Genomic DNA, 23,121 nt, shown 5'->3' on the forward strand with positions numbered 1-23,121 from the left:
CAGGACTATATTAAAAAATGCAAGCCAACATAATACATAGTATGTCATAGTTAAGAGTTAACTGCTAATGAAAATGCAAGGAATAACTTTGTTTTTATTAAAGTATAGGGAAAGGAAGAGAATGTTATTCATTGTTAGAATTGAAAAGACATAATAATTTTAATAAATGAAATTTTCTTTTGAAGTCTTCATTACTTACTAGATAAATACATTTTCATTTGAGTATTTCTTAACATAGAGGATACCTAGTGTTATGGACTGAATGTGTCTCTTCAAAATGCATATATTGTAATCCTAACCCACAACGTGATGGTGGGACCTTTGGGAGTTGATTAGGTCATGAGGCTGGAACCTTCACAAATGGGATTAATGCCCTTATAAAAAAGACTCCAGAGAGCTCTCTTTCCCCTTCCTCCATGAGTGGATATAAGAAGTGGGCAGTCTGCAACCCAGATAAAGGCCTGACCAGAAACAAAACATGCTGGCACGCTGATCTCAGACTTCCAGCCTCCAGGAGTGTGAGAAATAAAAGTTCTGTTGTTTATAAGCCACCCAGGCTATTGTAATTGGTTACAGCAGTCTGACCTAAGACACCTAGTTTGTTGCAAATGGTAATTGGAGCTAAAGGTCAAAGTTCTAAGGTCTTTGTTCATATACATCACATACCTACAATTTTTTTGTCGTATTATTTTTAGTGTTATCCATAGTGACCAACAAGAGTTATGACCTCACCCTTTTTGCTGATAGTTCAAATAAGTGTTAGGAAAACTCTTTCATGAGTGGATCGTGTACATCCCTCAACTGTGGATGAGTCTGATCATCAGCTCAACTGGTGGTATGGCTCATCCGTCCTTTGGCACCATTAATTTTCAAATCATCTCTACTGCACCATGAATATGAGGAAAGCCGAAAAGCTTGAAGCCAGACTGCACATGACTTTAGAGCCTTAAACATGTCACGTTAAAGACTCTACAGTCTGTCAAGCATTCTGATGGCAGCAAAGATCTTAATATTCTCATTGCCAACTATTTAACATGAAATAGGATGAAAAGGATCACAAGATCTTACACTAAGTCCATTATTAAAATCTTGATCTTAACCACTTTGGAGATTTCTTTTTTGTTCCTAATGTTACTAACTTTGTCTTTTCAAATAAAAGCTTCTCCCATTTATGTTCTCCATAGGACTTTTCCTCCAACTCTCTCCTTTTAAACCACTGGAAAGAGGTTCTCAATACATCCCTACTCCTCTTTCAACTTACAGCAATATTTAAAGCAGCACATTTCTTTTAGTTCTTTAAACTGAAAGTGAAATTATATCAATTGTTGGCCTATGAACCATTCCCTTGTGTACTTAGAGAGTTTTGATGTAAGAAGGAATTGAAAAGTTCAGAATTTCAAAAGTTCTCCTTGTGAATTAGTGTCTATCTTCCAGATCCTTGATTTTCAGTGTTCCATACACTAACTTTTTTGGTGGTTTGTTTTAGATTACTCATCACTGTGGTCCCCTTCTTAGTCTTGTCTCAAACTCACATTTTCTGTCTTATTTTTTTGATCTTATGCCCTATTGCCTCTTTAACTTATTTCTTGTTATTGGTTATGCCAGAATCTGTACTCTTGTTCTGAGATTAAGTATAAGCTAAGAGTACTGTATGGTTTAGAAAACTATATCAACTCTGCATTTGTTTATTCATTCATTAACACAACTTTATTAATCAAATGATGTAGCATGCACTCTGATAGAAACTGAGGATGCAGTCATAATTGCTACTTTAAAGAAAATCAATCTAGCGGAGTAGAGAAAAAAATATTAGAATACTACAGAGAGCGGTACCATTGAGGTGTGGACGAGGTAGTATGTACTGGCAGAGAAGGCACAGCAAAAAAAGATAAATAAATAACCTAAATTAGCCAGGTGTGGAGTCAGGTGAGCAATCAGAAAGCTTACAAGGGAGATGGCTTTTGAATTGAGCCATGAAAAATTAGCAGGAGTTCAATAACAAGGTCCTTTATCCCTCTTTACGTTCAGCAAAGATCTCTCATTTTAAAACATTATTTTTTTTATCCTTTATATTTTTCTTCTGTTACCACCCTATTTCCCTTTTTCTCATCGCGACTCACTTTCTTGGGAAAATAGTTTATATCTGCTCTTTCTATTTTCTTAACAACCACTCATCCATCACAGTTATCCAGACTGCACAAATAACTATCTGTCAATTCTCATAGATGACATCCTAATTGCCAAATTCAATAGCAACATTTCTCTCCCCTTTCATTTGACCTTTCTGTATAATCTGGCACAGGTTATCACTTCCTTTCTTGAAACTGTCATCTGTTAACTTCCTTGCTATCATTTTCTCTAATTTTCCCCATTTCTGGAGGATCATGTGAAAAGTTTTCTTTAGGTAATTTCTCTTCCTCCTCATACTACTAAAGCTAGCTAAACCTTAGCTTTAGAATACAGAACTAGGGTTTCATTGATTAGTTAATTTGATACTTTAATAGCAGCTAAGAATATGATACAAATCTGTAGACCTGAGGACTGGACCTGTTTCTCTGGTCTAGAGAGCCAGTCTGCAGAGGCATCATCATTATGACATCAGTTTATCCATATGTATTGTCTGTAAAGGATCTACTCTATGTAAGAGTCTAAGAATAAAGAAAACGTGTACATTACTATTTAACAGATTATATGTCAATATCAATTAGGGGTTATATTTGCTTTTCTTCTTTTTCCATTAATATTCTTGGCTGCCTAACTGGTTTGGCAAAGATAATTTTATTTTGGCTTATATATCTATCAGTATATTTGCATTTATTAAATGCATTGGCTCTATGGTTCTTTTCTATTTGCAATATTTCCAGCAGTAACTGCAAACTCAATTCCTGTACAATGTTCAATCATGTATTATTCACTTCTTCTGCGTCATTAAGAATGATGAATTGGAACAGGATGATGATTCATCCTAATAGTACCTCATTAGACACTCTTCCCAAATATTAGTGAGCCACTTATTCAATCCCCATACCCAGCATCCTCTCACCTACATTTCATCAATAACTACTTTAACCAGACTGTCATGATTTCCCAATTTCCCAGATTTCTTTTCTTCACTTTTCTCTTTAAAAAACAGCCACATATAACCCATTGTCAAAGGCTCATTGATTTTTATGTCCCTGCCTATTTGTCAGCAGGCCTTTATTTTCTCTGCCTTCTTTTTTTCTTTCAATATTTAAAAACTCTACTCACTAACTCAGTCTGTGTGTTTCCCTCTGCCGGTCTTCCTCACTGGAAGTTTCCTTTCTCAGACTCTGTTTCTCATTTTTTAACAGACTTTTGTTTGTTCATATATCTAATAAATTCTGTGGCAGACATTAATCTGTTGGAAGGTAAGGAAAGTATATTTTGTGTGCTTTTAAAGTGAGTGCTTTATAAATTATGCCTTTTTGAGGTGATAATCACAAACATCTTTCATGAAATTATTCCCCTATGTTGTTCAGCCTTTGGCAGCTCTTATTTTCAGAAATATTTGCAAACTACTGTGATGTGGAAGGGGTTGGAAGAGCTGAAAATCTTCAGCTGTGGGAGCCCCATTTTTAGAACTTTGCTTTTTCTTTTCATTTTGCTGTTGTAACAAAGATTGTAGCCATTGGTAGTCACATACCTAAGTGCTGCAGAAAATGTTCGCCACAAAACCAACTCCAACTGCTGATTTCAAATACTATACAATTTTCATTTTTGTCTATTGAAGTATTTAAAATGCTAATATCTTTTATGTTTCATGTGCTTAGAAATTTTTTAAGTGAAGGGCACTACTGCACACATTAAATAATACAATATTTACAGGGAATACCCTGAAACGATGTTGTAGAAATATGTGGATTCTTCAATAAATTATTGCATGCCTCTAACCTTGTATAAGAAAAAGTTAATGAAGCTCTTCTTACAATATAAAGATATGAAGAGAGGAACCAAATCATATAGCTCTATAAAGATTATCCTCAGAAATTTGACTTTCAATTAAATGACAGCATAAATACATTTTATTTGCATCTACTAAATCAGAGACATTTTTCAATTTATCTTTTTTCCTATACTCCTAAACATTGCATAGGCCTTATTTATTATAAATACTATAGTTCCGGTTTCTGTTTTAAAATTCTGAAAATAATTGTGAGCTAATGTTATTAACTGCTGTCTCTTTTTTTCCTCTTTGAGTATTCTCTTTATGGTTCCCAGTATTTGCTGATTATACTTATTTTGTTACTCTTCAGCGGTGTTGGAGAACTTCCCATATTATAGTCTCATTAAGGAAAGTTTTCCTAAGAAGGAAATACAAGTATATACATAGAAATTTGGAAAATTAAGTCAAGTCCAGCCTTAATAAAATTATTCCCACATACTTTATCTCTACTATCTCAATTTTGAATTTTCATATACTGTTTTTTTTCATTTTGGGAATAGATTTTTTCTGGAATTATCATTCCATTCTTTTGATTCTTATCACCTTCAAAACTTAACAAGGGAGTAACTGATACTGGAATTCCTATCCCACAGTAAGTTGAAAATTGAAGGAAATATATTAAATAACTGTTTTCAGATACTGAACGACAGGCAGAACAGGACTGTGGCTCTGAGAGGAGGTACCAAACAAAGTGAGTCCTCTGATGGCCCTGGCTTTTGGTCTGAATCTGCTTTCTGGACTCTAGCACAGGGAGGGGTACTCAAGTAGATCACAGAAATGATGCTGATTTGAAGAGACAGAGATCAGACACTGGGGAGACTGAAAACTGTGGGGCACAGTGACATAGGAAATGGAGCTTAACAAATATTTTTTTGGGATCATCTGGAGTCTTTGCTGAATACTAAGCTGTGCAAACAATGGTTCTAGAAGAACCTATGCAACTTGGCTCTATTCTAGACGCATGCTAGTTCTAGGAAAACTGGCATGGAACAATCATTAGGAAACTTAATATAAATCATTTCCAGATCTCAAAAGGGCTTAATGACATCCATGTGCCAATAAATCTATAATGGAGAGACCTTGTTAAACACTGGCATTAAGTAGAGAGACAAGAAGGGTCACACTTCAGTGGCAGGGATCAACCAGCCCTGGAATAAAGACTACTGTAGACAAGCTCTGGCAAAGTCTAAAATAAATAAGCCTATCAATAAGTAAACTCAACTGCCTGATAAAAGACAATTCTATTCCACCTTTTTAAAGGAAGAATACAAAACCCATACTCTTGATTATGTAATTATTATGGTGTTCAACATCCTATAAAATATTATATACACACAGAAACAATTAAATCTTAGAATAATTTAAGGAAAAATTATGCTTCAGAAATGACAAAGTGATGGAATTAGCAAATTAGCAAAATAACCACCTTTTTAAAGGAAGAATACAAAACCCATACTCTTGATTATGTAATTATTATGGTGTCCAACATCCTATAAAATATTATATACACACAGAAACAATTAAATCTTAGAATAATTTAAGGAAAAATTATGCTTCAGAAATGACAAAGTGATGGAATTAGCAAAAACTAAACTTTAGAATGGTACAAAAGATCAATGAACAGGAAGGCACTGAAAAAGAAATTATTCACAATGAACTATCCAACTGAGAGAAAAAAAGGTTGAAATATCTAAACAGAAGCTTTGAGACGTGTGATACTATCGAGGCAGATAGAATTGTAGTTCCAGAAAGCAGGGGATGCAGAAGCAAAATTGAGTAAATAAGGGTCAATTTTTTCAAAATCTGATGAAAAAATTTAACTTAGAGATCTAAGATATTCAGTCAATCATATGCAGAATGTCAATGTTACACTGTAAGAAGAAAAAGTAGTTTGGAATATATACTGCTTTAGCCATTCTTGGAAAATATCATCTGCAAACACAAGGTAAATGTACAAAAATCAACTGTATTTCTATATACTGGCAGTGAAAATTTGGAAACTGATTAAAAAATACCATATACACTAGCTTAAAATAACATGAAAAGGCAAGATATAAGTTAAAACTACAGGTGCAAGACCTGTACAGTAAAACTACACAATGTTGTTGAGATAAATAAAAGAGGACCTAAGTAAATGGAAAGATATACCATGTTGTTAAGATGTTAGTTTCCTCCAAAAAGATGAGCTGACTCATGGCAATTCCATTCAAAATACCAGTAGGCTTTTAAAATTGTAATTAATTAATTAATTAATTTTGTGTGTATGGAGGAAGGGAGTAGAAAACGAGCAGCTGATTCTAAAAGTTATATAGTCAAAAAATAGGTCACAGAAACAAAAGTTGTCCACTGTAAGAACGGATGGGGGAAAGGTCAGATTACGATAGGTATATTAATATATTTTATATTTCTAGAAGCCTGCAGAAACAATGGTAATAACTAACCTTCTAAATACCTGCAGATAATTAAAAAATATCCATTTACTACTGGACTACATCCATAACTCCCTTTGTATATTTTTAAGTATAAGCCAGAAATATGATATGTAAGTGGGAATATAAACCCTGAATATTCCTAACTTTCCCATTTTAAATAGTATATATGGTGCTATATATAAAGCTATTTACCTTATGCCTAACAAATGTGAAATTAATATTTCTATTTTAATAAAAATCATTTGTATCTAGGCAAATCATTCTCTTGGTTCCTATAAAAACTAAAATCTCAGGACCAAATATTATTTACAAAGAACTCTAAGCTAAGATACCACCAATTAACACTTGGATATTGTTCTAGAAGTGTCTTTTGCTGGCTTACTTTTGATTCACCTGAGACACTTGGATTTACAGTGTTAGATGCTTGAAGGAGACAGAAACATAAATATTCATCTACAAAAGTAACAAGATAGTGACCAGAAATTTTTCTAAAATGTTTCCAGTAAATTATGGATATGCGATGAAAAATAATACATAGACACCACTTCACAGCTTCAAAACCAGTAGACTAGAAATATGAGTCCCCAGATACCACCTGCCCACCTACCCTTGGCCAGTAAAATTGTTTTATTTATACTTGAATTTACAAAACCATTCTGGGTTTCTGTGATTCTCTCCTTTATTTGACCTGTATGATTTAATATTTTTCCCAGTAGAAAAATATTTCCTTTGATTGGAATTTATTTCCTTTGATTGGAAACAAAATGAATTAATCATTTTGGATGACCTGCTATAAAATTCTGTATTTATTTCTGATTACTAGGAATAGAGAAAATATCATAGTTTCAAGTCTGTATTTCTTTGAACTGGTAATTAATAATTAGCCAGTCCCTGAATTAGCTCAGAAATATTTTTCACTGTTATAATGTACTATATCATTTAGTACACTTAGACATATTTTAAGAGTACATCAACCTTTAAAATTATGCATATTATTTTACTGCACGTACAAAACTGGCCTTGTTTCTTAGATTTTAGCTTTTGAGTTATCAGATTTGTGAGTTTAATTGTAACTCCAATTATTCATAATTATACAAATTCCTATTGAATTTATTAAGAGGTTTTACTGAATGTTTATAATTGAAGAAACAAAACTTCTTTGAAAATTATCTTCTTTTAAGTTAGTGCTTTCAAAAACCGTTCATCAGCATATTATAAATGACACCAGAAAATAGAGACTGCAAATAAGAACAATAATTTGTTTTCCCTTGGATATTTTATGTTGTGATGAAATAGAATAAGCACTCCACCAAATTACATTATAGGAATCAAACAGGGTCTATTAGATGCTAGTCTACATTTTGCGAAATTATTTTGCTAATATTGTTAAATTTACTACCAATTGTTTTAAGAACTAAGAAAAAGCATAACAGCTGAGAAGGAAATGTTATAGGTTGATTTTTAGAAAAGAGGGTGTGTGGATATAGGGGGCCCTTCTAAATATTCATTCATTAGTGGCTATTAAGCATCTGCAAAGCATCAGTGGTTCTATAAAGAGCTTATGTAGATAAGCATCCTTCCCACGAAAACCTTATAAAGTGTATGTTAGTTATTGTCATTTTTACATAAGAAATAATTTCAAATAAAGAGAAATTAAATTATTTGTACAGGATTGCATAAAGAGTAAATGTCAGGAACAGAATTTGACACTGGACTTGTTTGCCATGTCAAACTGAGCTCAAAATCCTAAGTTATACTGTTCGGGCACATCAAATTTTATCCCAAGTTTTCCTCTCTTAATAGTGCTGAATAAAATTTTACCAGATTCAATTTGACCTAGTAACTCTAAGAGGAGCCAGGTCAGACAATCATCAACTATTAGTAACATATATAGAGGGTATACATGTTATAAACATTGCATTTTAAAATTCATTTAATAAATATTTGCCGAATATCTGCTATGTACCAGACATATATGAAAGATAATAAATATTTTAAAGTATTTATAATTAGTATATGAATCATATTTTAATTACTTATAATTTTCAAAAAGTTAAAATGATGTAAAATATTTTAGAATCCTTTCTCTTTCCTTGTCTCTTAAAGCCACTCTCCACACTGGAGGAAACCAGCCATAAAAATTTGGTGTATATTATTCCAACCTCTTTCTGTGGTTTGACTATCACACAAACAATATCTGCATTCACTTACATTTACACTGAATTTTATAGACATACACACACACATGAATATATAAATGAAATCATTAAATAAAATCATTTTATTTTCTTTGATTTTCTGAGAATTGCTTTTTTTTCCTACTTAAAATATGCCCTTCTGTATTTCCATGTCAGTACATAGAGTTTATCATTATTTTAAACTTACTATTTTTAATGGCTTCATTATAACCTTCTATGTGAGTATATCAGAAGGTTTCCAATTTTTCACTATTAGGTATGGTCCTGAAATGTACATGCTCATAACCTGATTTCTGGGGTTTGACCAATGTGACTGGCAGGACACACAAACACCTCTGGAAGAAGGCTCTCAGAAAACACTACAAATTTCCCACAGATGAAGTCTGAGCACTGCAAGTCCACACAAGAACCAAGCTAGTTCTAAAAACATCATTCACCAAAATGCAGCTAGCCGTGAGTACCGCTTTCTCTCTCTTTTTTTAATTTACTCAGTAAACTTGACCTGACCCATCATCTAAAGTAAGTTAGTTTCTGCATCATGGCTCCTCTGCATTTTATATGTGATTTTAATGTACTGATCACAATACTTGTTCTTCTTCTTTTTTAGACAACTCTTTTCTGTTCCTTCTCCTAAACTACTGCATAGGTAAGGGCCAGCCCTTTGTCTTACTTATCTTAGTTTCCCAAACACTTAGAATGGTGCCTGTGCATAGTGGTTCTTACAAAAGGTTGTTGAATGAATGTATATTACATACATCAATTTTTAAAATTATTTTTGTGAAAAGGAATGTAGTACAACTTTAATGTCATGCAAAGCCATAATAATTTGGTTCATCAACATTTGAGCTATCCTATCACACATTTAGAAATTTGGTAACAACCTGAATCAAATTTATTGCTTTCCTCTTCCCAGGAATAAATATATTGCTTACTCTCATGAAACAAATATTGCTTATTCTTGTGTATTATGAATGGAAAGGAGACATTTTGTAGTTTTCCGATGCTAGTGCATTGGTATTTAGATATCTTTGATCTACTGAACGTCTGGCATACTGCATTCAAGCTTCAGCTCCACTCTTTCTAAGCTGCCACCTTAGCCTCCCTGAGCCTCAGTTTTCTCCTCTTGAAAATGAATATAACTGTGCTTACCTAGTATGAATAATCTGTGTTTTATATGAAATATAACTGAGTTGTGTGTCATGTACCAGTTTCTGACAAAGAATGCATTATTATTAATAATGTTATTAATTAAAAACTGTACAGCATTATGGACAATAGCAATAGGTTAGTAAAATTAATAATAATAATACATATTAAGCATTTAGTACATACCAGGAGGTGTTCTAAGTTCTTTGCACATGTTAACTCATTCTCCCTTTATTATAACACTTTAAGGTGAGCACTATTATGCCCCTATTGTATAGATGAAAGAACTAGGTCTCAGAGAAGTAAGTAAGTTGACCAAGATTATACAGTAAGTACAAAAACCACACTTCAAATTCAGGAATCAGATGCTGGAGATGATACAGAAATAAGGATTGTCATCGCTATGTGAATATTTCCAACTATTGCCCTTCAAGTTTAAAGGTTATTCAGTTAGAATGATTCTGTTACCTACTCTTTATCAGGAAAAAATAAAAAAACACTAAAGAGAGTCCCTAAACTTTATCTCAACGTATCTACAAAGTACATGCACAATGATTTCCATATTCTCCTTCTAGGAAGGGCTTGATTTTAATGTGCTGTGTGTGCTGTTGCCAGTTTGCAGCTGAAAATCCCTCCAGAGGCAGCCTCAGCTGCAGAGAGCATCCTCACCAAGGTTCCACCTTTACCAGGGCAACAAATCCAGGGATTGATCATTGTAGGATTGTTGTTCTAGCTCCAAAGCTCCCTATGCAATCAGCCAAGGATGTCATTAGGCTACATTATAGCTCTCCTTCTCTTTCCACCCAATAATGTTCCTTTCCTTTCTTTTCCAAAGTTGGAGGATCCTATAAGCACTCCTAATAAACACCCTGCACACTGAACGTTCAACACTGTCAGCCATGCCTTTTGAAACAGTCTGTGCCCTTGTCTTTGAAGTCAATACATTCTCCTGATTTTCTTCACAGTCTCATCTTCCTCCACCTAACTCTCAAATGTTGCTCTGTATTAGGATTTATCCAAGACCCTCATCTACACATGATCTCCCTAGGCATGAATAAGTGAATCTCATTCATTTTTATGGTTTCAATAACCATGCACGTGCTGCTGCTAAGTCACAAAACTACATCTTCAAGCCAACATTTTCCCTCCCATTATCAATATCCACAGATCGAACTCTCTACTGGCTTTACAACCAGGGATTAGCGAACGTTTCCTGTAAAGGGCCAGATAGTAAATATGTTAGGTTTTGTGAGTCATACAGTCACTGCTGCAACTACTCAAGTCTGCCATGGTAGCATCAAAGCAGCCACAGACAAAAGGAAAATGAATGGTCATAAATGTATCTCAATAAAAAGTTATTTAAAAAAAAACAGGGTGTAGGCTAGATTCTGTTTGCCAATGCCTGAGCTAAATTACTATTGTTCCTATTTAACCACACAGGTATTTAACCACACAGGTTTATGTGAGAATTGGATAAATTAAAGTCTTTTGAAATTTTTCTGGAAAATAACTCAATACAGATTAGCTATGTAAAACAATAATAATGATTATTAATATTAATCACATTAATGGTTATTGAATTATTAATAAACAAATGAGCTATTATTAATTATTTATTATTTATATCCCTCACTAGACTATAGGATCTGTTAGACAAGGGCCATATATGATTTTGCTCAAAACTATATACCTACTGACTGGCCCTTCAGTGACTGTTGAATGAATAAGGCAATCCTAGTAGGTTTCTCTCCCCTGCCTGTGGTGAAAATCCTTGAGCTAGCCAGTGTCCAGGGCTAGACCAGAAAGCAGTGGCCTACAGAGGAATATGTCTTGCTCAGTCAGCAGGTATGGAGTAGGGAATTGAACTTGAGACATTTATCCTGTCCAGGCCTGCCCTGTGCTAGTTTTTATTTTACCAATTGCTAAATATTTAGGAGGTCTTGGCTGCCACACAAGACTTCCCATTTCTTTCCCATTTTCCATTGGGAAAGCAACTGTGTATGGAAAGTCTTCATTACACAGATTGGTTCCACTCCAAAGTCTGCTCCTATGTCTGGGTTTATAAGTGCAGCTTTCAGGACCTCCCCCTGCCCACCCCTCCACAGATATCAAAATCCTCTGATGTGTAAGTCCCTCAAATAAAATGTACGGATTACAGTCAGCCCTCCATATTCGTGGGTTTCACATCCAGAGATTCAACAAACCATTGATCCACTTGGGTTGATTGTATAAGAGGATGTGGAACCGGCAGATACAGAGGGCCAACTGTACAAAGTGGCTTTGATAACCCACTGCTAGTGGCCTCTATCAGAGGTCGGTTTCCACTAGTTTCTTCTGGTGTGCACATTTGTATATCTATAAAAATTCACAAATAGTACTTAAAAGTGAGGAAGGGGGCTTTCCTGGTGGCGCAGTGGTTGGGGGTCCGCCTGCCGATGCGGGGGACGCGGGTTCGTGCCCCGGTCTGGGAGAATCCCGCATGCCGCGGAGCGGCTGGGCCCGTGGGCCATGGCCGCTGGGCCTGCTCGTCCAGAGCCTGTGCTCTGCGGCGGGGGAGGCCACGGCAGTGAGAGGCCCGCGTACCGCAAAAAAAAAAAAAAAAAAAAAAGTGAGGAAGAAAACAGTGATACCCAGTCATGGAAAGTGGGAACTGTGTAGTTCATATAAAACCAATAAAAACATTTCTAGTACTAGAGGATGAATAATCCCAACTACATAGTTTACATTTGAATGATAAATATAAATTTGAAATATTCTACTTATGATAAAATAGGTACTTAATTCCTAAGAAAATTATTTTGAAAATATTACAAAGATAGAGGAAAAGCAGCTTATCTGTTTTGGAAAACAAGGCTGTTACATTTACTTTAAAGTATCCTGGTAAACAAACATTCAACCTTACAACTTACAATGTATTTCTACAGTAACAATATTTCCCATTAAGCACAACACAATAAATCTTTTTAAGGCTTTTTTGGATGTATTTACTTCTGAGCTGTATTTAGCGTTGAACAAGGCATGCTGATGAAAAAAAAATTTTTTTTAGAAACCAATGTTGAAAAACAAGAGCTTATGAAACCCCATTTTATCTACAAAGAGACAGCAATGAAAAGCAGAAAAAAAAACCTTATTACAACCAATGAAAAACTGTAACTCCTTTGCTACTAAAAATTACTTTTATTGTATTAACACACTGTCAGAACACATAAACCTATTTCATATAGCAATCAATTCTAAAACAATTACAAAGCTTTCAACACAGCTCTGGAAAAGATCTTTGAGTTCTCCTGGATGAAAAATTCTCTGAAAATAACAGAACTATATTTCGAAGGGAGGAGCCTAAGAATGGTTTTTCCTATGGAAAATTATTAAAAATAAATATTTGGGGTTTTTAAATAGCAAGGTACAAAACTGATACAGATAAAAATAGAATTCATCTTTAATATTTAATAACCAGAGGTAATTTCTGTGTGCATGTGGGCATATAATTATTTGTCTTTCTTTATGCATATGTGGTTTTTTCCACCCAAAAGGGAATGCTACTAACTCTAATAGGATAATATTTTTAAAAAGTTTGAGAATGTTTTCCTTCCCTGTCTTAGAGCTAGGAGCATATTATCCTCATAGAGAAACTGCTTTGCCAATATCGTGCCTGAAGAGTAGAGTGGCAATAGGGGAAAAACAGGTGAGTAAAACCCCTCATAATTTAGGTATGATTAACATCTAAAATAAAATGATGTTAATTAGAAAAGTGTGGGTGGGCATCATCTAATCAGTTAAGAGCTTTAAGAGCAAAACATGAGATTTCCGGCTTCCCTGGTGGCGCAGTGGTTGAGTCTGCCTGCCGATGCAGGGGACATGGGTTCCCACATGCCGCGGAGCGGCTGGGCCCATGAGCCATGGCCGCTGAGCCTGCGCGTCCGGAGCCTGTGCTCCGCAACGGGAGAGGCCACAACAGTGACAGGCCCGCGCAAAAAAACCCAAAAAAACCTGAGATTTCCTAGAAAAGAAGGAATTTGACCTTAGGGCTGCAGAATCAAATCCTGCCTTCCAACTTGCCCTACAAATTTCAGGTTGCCATTCCCAACAATTACATGAGCCAATTCCTTAAAATAAATCTATCTATCTATTATCTATCTGTCTATCAACCTACCTACCTACTGTTGTTACTATTTCTCTGGAGAATCCTGACTGATACAACTTCTCACTGCATGATACCCGGAGGTACATAATATCAACGTGACTTATGACTGGTGATGTTAACCTTGATCACTTGGTTTAGCTGGTGTCTTCTAGGCTCCTCTGGTGTAAAGTTTTTATTTTTCCCTCATGACACTCAACATTTTGCAAAGCAGTTGTTAATTCCAGTCCATACCCAAGAAGACTGGAACTAAGTTCTACCTCCTGGAGAGGAACTGTAAACACGTATTACTTGGAATTCTTCAGAAAGAAGTATTTGTTCCTTCTTCCCATTTATTTATTCAGTTAACCATTTATTTATTCAGTTAACCATTTATTTATATCAATATGAATGCATGTATACTTATTTTATATTTGGGGTTGTAATAAGATATTCTCATTTATTTATTGCTCAAATTTTTCCAGCTGTGGCTATTGGGAGTTGTTTTAATTGGTTCCTGTTTCCACCCCTCCCCTCCCCTTCCCTTCCTTTGCAACTTCCTTTCTGGCACTACAAGAGCTCCCTAATCTTCTTGTATTTTTCCAGCCTTAGGCTAGAATCAGTCATTTTCCTAAAGGACCTTGGCTACACATAATGGATAATTGTGTCTGGAAACCAAGAGCTGAGTGCTGGGTGTGCTCATCCCTACTGAGGTGCCATTGTTTGTAGCCTCTCTCAGTGGACAGAACTAAGAAATACATGTGTGTACACAAAGCCATACACATGTACACGTCTAAAGTGTACCCCATGCTAATCCAGCACCACAGGGCTCATTGTAGACCTCCTCTCTCAATTATTTTTAACTTTTTTATCTGACAGTAAGAAACCTGGCTACTATCATCTGTAATCTATTTACTTATTTGGTTTTCCCTAGAATACATGTAAAGTAGTTTCAGAATTGCTAACCCATACTTGTGGGAAATCAATTTAATAATTAATGTACACTGTTTATATATGGTTCCCTTGCCAGTAGCCTTACAATATTCATTAAAAACAGTTTCCAAAGTTACTTAGGTTAGTTGCTTTTTTCCCCCTCACCCCCTTCACTGAAGTCATATCATATAGTTGTAATATGTTTATATTTACATGTCACCACCATCTGTATTCCATGCTAGGATCCCTTGACAAATTGGTTGATACTTTAAATTTGCATACAGTAAAGTCCACTCTCTATGGGTTTTGACAAATGCATATAGTCATATACCCAGTAATCCAGTTTCATACAGGATGGTTCCATAACCCTAAAAATTCTCCTTTGTAATCAACCTATTATCAACCCATTCTTTCTCCACCAACCCCTCTGATGGTTTAGAAGAAGTTATTAATTTCAGTTTCTTCGATTAAGGGTGAGAACAACACTCTGTAATTCTGACCCTCTTCAAATTGATTCCAGAAGTCTGGCCAGTTGATTGCTGATAAAGGTTTTAAGGCAATTCAATAGGAAATTATATTATTTTCAACAAATTATGCTGGAACAACTGGATATCATATATTCTTTAAAAGTGACCATTATTTCACACCATTCTCAAATGTTAACTCAAAACGGATTATAGATCTAAATGTTTAATGAGAAACTGTAAAATTCTTAGAATAAAATCATTAAAAATTTGATGTAGGCAAAGTTTTCACAGAACACAAATAATATAAACCATAATATATATCTATGGATCTATATAGATAGAAAATTATACATATCTGTAAATTTGACTTCATGAACATGAGATCCATTGCTTTCTTAAAGACATTACCATGAAAATGAAAAAGCAAGCCGGAGATTAGGAGAAAGTATTTATAAGACATGTATCAGATCAAGAATGTGCATACAGCACATATAAAGATCTCTTATAATTCAATAATAAGACCACAAACCATGGTATTAAACGATTGGCAATACCTCAGATACTTCACAAAATAAGATATGTAATAAACACATGAAAAAATGCACAGTATTATTACTTATGAGACAAATTACGGATTAAAATCTCAATGAGATAGCACCACAAACAGATTAGAGTTGCTAAAATTAATTTTAAAAACTCCTACCATGCTTTTTGTTGTCAAGGATGTGGACTACCTTGAACTCTCATATATCGCTGGTGGAAATATAAGCGGTACAGCCACATTGGAAAATACTTGGTAGCTACTGCACTTATAAAGTTAGACATACACATACTATCACTCTATGGTACTAACCCAAAATAAGTGGAATTTATGTGTACAAAGATGTGTACATCAAAGTTCCTAACACCTTTATTTCCAGTAGTCCAAAACTGGAAACAGGATGTCTATCATCAGATGAATAAATGAACTAACTGTGGTATATTTATACCAAATTAAAAAATGGGTGCCACAAACTATTGACAAATATGAATGCATCTCAAAATTGTTATTCTAATTGAAAGAAGTCAGAAAAAAATATATATATAAGTAGAAAGAAGCTTTTGAGGGTGATAGAAATGTTTGCTATCTTGATTGTGGTGATTTTATATAGTATACACACACATACCAACACAACTGTACAATTTTCTATAGTTCTAATATAGTTTATTAAAACTTACCAAGTGGAATGCGGACTGAAGGATGTAGCTGGACCCTCCTCCAAATCCCAGCATTCTCTTCGGGCCTGCACCAAGATGGCGGCGCCCACGTTGCAGTCCTTTATCTCAGGCAGGTAGTTCGGTGCCCCAGGCCCTTCAGGAGTCTTTCCCCTGCGGCTGCGTGAGGCCCACTCTGGTGCTCAGGGGTGGCTGGCGGTGTAGGAGGCTCGGGGTCTGTTTTAGAAGTTCCTCCCCTAGAGGAGGGCAAAGCTAGAGCTCCCTGCGCTCTTCCACCGTGGAAGGCGGGCCACCCGAGCAGCCGGAAGCTAGGCGCGCGCCAGGCGCCGGCTGCCGAGCGCGTGGGAAGCAACGAGCGCCCCGCATCGAAGGCTCCAAGCCTGTCTGCTCCTCACCAGCAGCTCTTCGCTGACGGGCGGGCCTGCAGCAGCTTCCCAGAGCGGCTCAGCTCAGCCCCGGGGCAGCCCCGAGCAACTGGGTGTGGGGGCGGGGTGCGGAGGCTGACGCTTGCGCAGGAGCGTCCGGGTCCGGATGCGGGTCGAGAACCGCGAGACCAGGAGCTTGGACGAGGTTTTACACCGGGCGCTGTAGGCCTAAGACCTCTGCTGCCTGTTCGAGCCCAGCTGGGTGCATCTGGTCAGCTGGGCAATATCATGTCCTGGTACGACTTCATCAACAAGTTGACTGGAGAAGACGGATCTGGAATCACTGTTCCCCTAATTACAAGTACACCCGGATCCAAACTGGGAAGTCTGCTGGCAGTGCTCTTGGGCTGAACAGTTAAGACACCTTGTTTTGAATTGTATCAGTTCTTGGTCAGGAAGCAAGATGATTGCGTAGAAAGGTAAAAGCTCCTCACTTTTCTGCCCCTTGCACAGATTGACCACATAGTGCAGCTTCGGGTCAAAGAGCCAGGAAATTGGCGTCCTCAGAAACGACTTGCTGCGGAAGTAGCAAAGCTTGTTCATGGACAAGAGGGGCTGGGTTCTGCTAAAAAATGTACACAAGCCCTTTGTTATAGTAGCACAAATGCACTGGAGGTCACGTCTGATCAAGAGTTGTTTAAAGAAACTTCATTTTCCGGATTAGTTCTTAACCTTGGGACAAGTGTCCTGGATACATGCTGCAAAGCAAATGCCATTCCAGGTGGTCCCCGAGGGTATTGGATTGCAGAAGGTGGAGTCGGTATTAATCACAGACAAGTAACAAATCCTGAGAGTGTTTTAGTTGTTGGACCACATGTTCTTAAGAATGGGCTTTCATTCTTAATGATGGAAAAGGGATCTTTACACCGTAAATGGCTTCAGCTCTGATGAAAAATCCTGTGGTTCAAACAGCCAATCATTCATTCTCGAGATGTAAGAAAGAACTTATGCCTCTGCTTATGCAAATCAAGACAACAGAGACTGGAGTATACTCTCGGCTTCACACTGTAAGTAATTTCATTATTTACGTAGGTTGGTTAATAATAAGTTGTTTATGTGATGATGGAGTATTTTATTTCCTGATCTGTAAACATCGACTACCATAGAAAACCATAATTTCCTGGGTTAATCTTTTTTCTTTTAAGTTATACTTCATGAAAATATTAAATGCTGTGTTTCCTCTCCTACCCTTCTTGCTCTATTTTTTGAAGTTGAGGAGAAACAATGAAAAAGAGGTAGTTTAAGGGATTGTGGATACTTTTTATCAGGTTTGTATCTCACTGGTCTTAGGGGTGTTTTATTGTTGTTCTAAAATTAGCAGTGCCTGTAGTGTCCACATTAGGAATGCAAAATCTAGTATTTGGAAACATAAATTTCTGATTTTTTCATTATTTAGGAAGTAAGTATAGTTCTTAAAAAGAAGAAAAGTATCAGATGAAACCATAGTTGTCATTAGAAATTACAATAGAAATCATTTCTTTTCAGAGAAAAGAACAAAAATCAGTACTTGACTTTTCAGAAGTTTGTAATTCAGTTTTGCAGTCCCTAGCCTGTTTCAGTATAGTTAAATTTATTCATCGCCTTAAAAAATGGAAAGTATCCAGTGGAAATTACTGAACTACAAAATCCATCTGATGAAATTAACAGCAACTTGGACACAAGTTAAAGATTCCAAGAATTTGAAGGCAAATTGATATGTTATTCAAACTGAATAACATAAAGAAAAAAAAACAAACAAAAAGACAGTAGTCTCAGTTTCGGGGCAGTATCAAGCTAGTTAATGTATATGTAATTGGAGTTTCAAAAGGAGAGGGAAAAACAAACAATTCAGGAATCAGAGGAAAACAAACAAAATTTACTTGTTTCAGTTGTTAAGTATTACAAAGAGAGAACTTTAGTATCAAAGTTAGTAAGTCTAAGTAGTAAGTGTAATAAGTATTAGAACTAATGTATTGCCTGCCTAGAGTGCTTTACCACCGCACCTAATTCATCTTCATATGCATCTCCAGTGTAACAACCCCCAATGGTTTTCTGACCTGCACTCCTCTCATAGACATTAATGCCTAGTCATTCCTTTGCAATGCTTAATTTTACAGTATTATACTTGTATCATTGCACACTTAACAATTTAGTGAAAGTTTTATTTACATTTTGTCTCAGCCACTATAAAACTAACTGGGACAATGTCTTATTTAAGTTTATTTATCTAGTATCTAGTACTATGAGCACATGGTCACTCTTCAGTGATTATTCATCAAGTAAAAGAAAGAATATAAGAAGATTCAAAATGATAAAACACAAAGAAGGAAAATACCTAGAACTTATTACTATAAACCCTAAAGGGATATGAGAAATTACTCTGTAAAGGAAAAACAGGGCAAATTATTATGTACATTTTATAAATTTTTCCTGTGTTCCCTTAAAATTGATTTAGGGTATCATGGAAAACAGTCCACATCTTGAGCTGGTAGAGAGCATGGCTTGAGAATCAGAACAAATGAGTTGCTTAGTGTTTGTGTCTAAACACGTCTTTCATTGCAGTTTATCTTCCTTTTCTTGTCTGTTAAGAAGTTAAATTGGTTAGCATTGGTCTTTCATCTGTTCTAGTAACTTTAATCTATTTTGGGGTTAAACTGTTTTGTCTTCTTATTTTAAAATAATTTAAAAGCAATTGTCTCTAGCATGCAATGGGAGAGCTGCCTCACACAGGTGTCTGGCTGACCTGCGGAGGATGTAGTAGGTCTCCTCAGAGGCGTCTCCATCTAGGACAGGGACGTCTCATGAATGTGAAGTGATCTTCTGAGAGTTTCATTTTGAGGGAGAGGGACATGGTTTAAATGCCCTTTTTTGTTTTTTAGGGAATTTCCATATCACGTGCTTATAAAAGTTTCATTACAAAATGTGAGACTGGGATTTTTTGGGTAGCATCCCGTCTCTTGCTTCCTGTTTTAGGTAAATCACTACCTCATACTTGGACCATAGATGAGTATCATGCATGACCCATACAGTTAAAAAAAGAGGGGGCATAAAATGGCCTGTTGGTAGGGATGCTAAGTATCAGGTGGAGTGGACTACATGTTGTTTAATGTTCTTCCATTTCTAGGACTGTATGATGCTTAGGAATCAGGAATCTCAATGAAACAATGGACAATGCCATTAAATAATAATGCTGATGCAACGATAATTTTTAGAGAGTACTACTATCTAACACGTAGTGGCTAGAATTTTTAAAATTCTTTTAAATTCTAGCAAAATGTATGCTTATAACACATTTTTTTTCCCCTCAGCATGATGCTTGTGGCATATATGTTTACTCTCCAGAGTTTCTGTGGAGACTTGGCACTATGGTTTATTTTTGCTTTGTCTCTGTACTTATGTTTTCTCTCTTAGTAATTTTAGTTCTCCCAGTGAAAAAATTTATTCATGTTCTTCAAAAGTATAATCCTTGGATTTGGAGCAGTTGTCTCCTTTCTTGCCGTTATCTATCTGTCTAAGGACACTAAATACATGTCATCTTTCTTATTACGTGGACATTGCACAGGAGGATATAATTTATTAAATATTAAAGATCTTCAGGTATTTCTTCACGTTGTATTGCTTAGAATCGTAAAATCTAAAAGCTGGAATGATTTATCTAATGGTCTCATTTTATGTATTAGGGAACTGAGAGGGAGAGAATTGAAATAACTCATGCTAGATCTTAACGCCAGTTTGCAGCAGCTGCAGGAGTAGCTCATTCCCTCTTCACGTCTCTTTTGCCATCTCAGATAAGTTTGGTTTTTCCTCGTAGCCTTTTGGATCAGAGAAGACACTGTCTCTGTTCCCCCATTCACAGAATTGTTTGGATGAATAGGAAACTTTCTTGGCCATGGGTGAACTCAGGCTTCTCTCTTTGTCGCTGAGAAATCTGCCTTTGCAAACTGTGAATCACTGTGCAGCAGCTGCTTCCACAAAGAACACCTGGCTGGGATGTCTGTGCTTTGGTACCTTCTCCCCTCCTCCTACAGTTGTAGTTAAAGTAACAGGTTTTGACTTTTAAAGGTCACCCGTGGTTCTATACAGTAGCATCTTCCTCTTGGAGAGAAGTCCCTTTTTGGATTACCTGTGTTTTAACAACATGTAAACACCTATTTTTATGCTCTCTTTTGTCAAGTTGTGGCTAGAATTTAAAACATTACTTACTCTTTCCTATAGTAAGACCATCACTGTGGGGAAGACGTACACAATTCCCTTTTATCTCCCATTGGAGGTATACACACTAGCCAACCGGCAACTGTTACAATCTCACAACTGTGAGTTTCCAAACAACCTTACTCTGACATATGTTGTTTTGCTGTTGGACACTGTGCATTATCATCATCATAATTCTTGTGAAAGAAAAATGCATTAAGTGTAATACGGCCCAAATAGAATACAAAGTTTCTGCCTCCTGGGAACTTGTGTTTTAATGAATGCTGTTGTTTAACAAAACCTATTATGCCACAAGGTGTTCCAACTTTGCTGTGAAATAGGTTGATGAAAATGTTTTTTTTATAATAAATTGAGGAAAATAGAACAAGCAGAGGGACTGAGCAAGTTTCACTGAAAAGTAGAGTGTGTCTCAGTCAGAGTTTAGTGTATGGGTTCCTTTCATGTTTCCTTAAGGCAGAGATTAATAAAATGTTATAATTTCTCTAAATGATATTGACAAATATAACAATTTCTTTTTTTTATCATTTATTGCTCTAAATCTATCCATACTCATCATTACTTTTACTAGCACAATGGTGGATACTCAGTAAAGCAATTCATATGTACATTTAGAGGTTTTTGAAGCAAGGTTGGGGTTTGAATATGTTATTATATGCTTAAAGATATTGCTTAAAGATTGAATGGGTTCTCAAGTCCTGTCCTGCCAATTGGCCTCTCTTCCCATGAAATCGTCAAGGGAACTTTATAAAAGGAGCAAGAGGGAGTGAGAATCAACATGTATTTTATTGTCAACTAGGTAGGTACCAAATTCTAGTGAGCAGCTTGAGGCACATGCTTTTAGGTTGGAGGCCTGCATGGGCCACTATTTCCCTTAAGGTTTAAATCTCAGTTTTGAAAAAGTACAGTCCTCTGGTTGCCTGCACCATCTTGGAACCTGAAGGAATTGCCAGTATACTTAAATGTTCAAATGGAGAAAAACATAGCCAAAAATATCTTCCTTAGCTTGGTAGACTTGGGTCAGCTTATCTCTCCATTTTCTTCGGGAGCGGAGAGGGAAGAGAACACGGTTTCTGTAGTAAAGCCTTCTTGGGCCTTCTCATCACATAAAGGTAGACAGTACGTAGGTCATGTCTTTGTAGGAGGCCAGTAAATTCAGATGGTTTCTACACTTGGGTATATATGCCCTCAAATAATATTCCACATTCTGAAAAATGAGCTTAATGTGTTCTCCATTTTAAGAAAATACAGGAAAGGAATGTCAAGTGGCAGAAACTGAAGGAGAGATATTTTTCTAGAGTAGAGAGCCTCCCCTTTCCTTCTTCAGAACCAGACTCTACTGTATTAGACTGATGTTCAAAGAAATACTTTGTTATTACTTCCTTAGAATCATGGTGGTATAGTCAAGTCTTAAATTTTGTGTAGTGTACTTTCCTCATTAATGGGAGGTAGCTTCTGGGGATTTCTAAAATTGCATAAATACTTGAATGTTTCCAACAGTTTCTTTCCACATCTTTCCTTTGCGATTTACTTTCATTTCTTTCAATTCTCCATAACTTCTCTACATCACTAACAAATATCTGGAAGAAGTCAAAATAGAAGTCTTCAAGTCAATACTGCTAACTCTCATGAAAAATACAACTCTCTTCCATTTTACTAATAGAAGAGCCTCTCAGATCTTTACACATATATTGTTTTATCTCAGTTTATACACAAGTCTAACAGTCAAGATTATACAAGATCTCAGACTGTAGGCAATTAGGAGGAGCAAAGAAGAGGGGGAGACATACAGGATACTCACTGAGAATAGCAATGAATAGCTTACTAGCCAGAAGATAACCCTATGAAAAGCATATATAGGTACCCTAGAAATCATGGGGTTCAAGTCAGCTCCTATAGGAGTAAACCAACCTGAGGAGCAGTTGACTCCAGATTATCAGAGAGTTTGATACGCTCAATACTGTCTTCAAAAAAATCTGTAAAATATGAAATACAAATAAGTAATTATTTAATTTTACCTCTGTCTTAGAAAT

At 36.0% G+C, this 23,121-nt stretch overlaps 1 pseudogene; it reads left to right on the forward strand.

Moving 5' to 3' along the window:
- The first annotated feature begins 16,553 nt into the window (after positions 1-16,553).
- On the forward strand, positions 16,554-17,788 carry LOC115859212 (tyrosine--tRNA ligase, mitochondrial pseudogene; annotated as a pseudogene).
- The last annotated feature ends 5,333 nt before the right edge of the window (positions 17,789-23,121 follow it).

Source organism: Globicephala melas, chromosome 13 (assembly GCF_963455315.2).
Source record: "Globicephala melas chromosome 13, mGloMel1.2, whole genome shotgun sequence".
In the NCBI taxonomy this organism is placed as follows: domain Eukaryota; kingdom Metazoa; phylum Chordata; class Mammalia; order Artiodactyla; family Delphinidae; genus Globicephala; species Globicephala melas.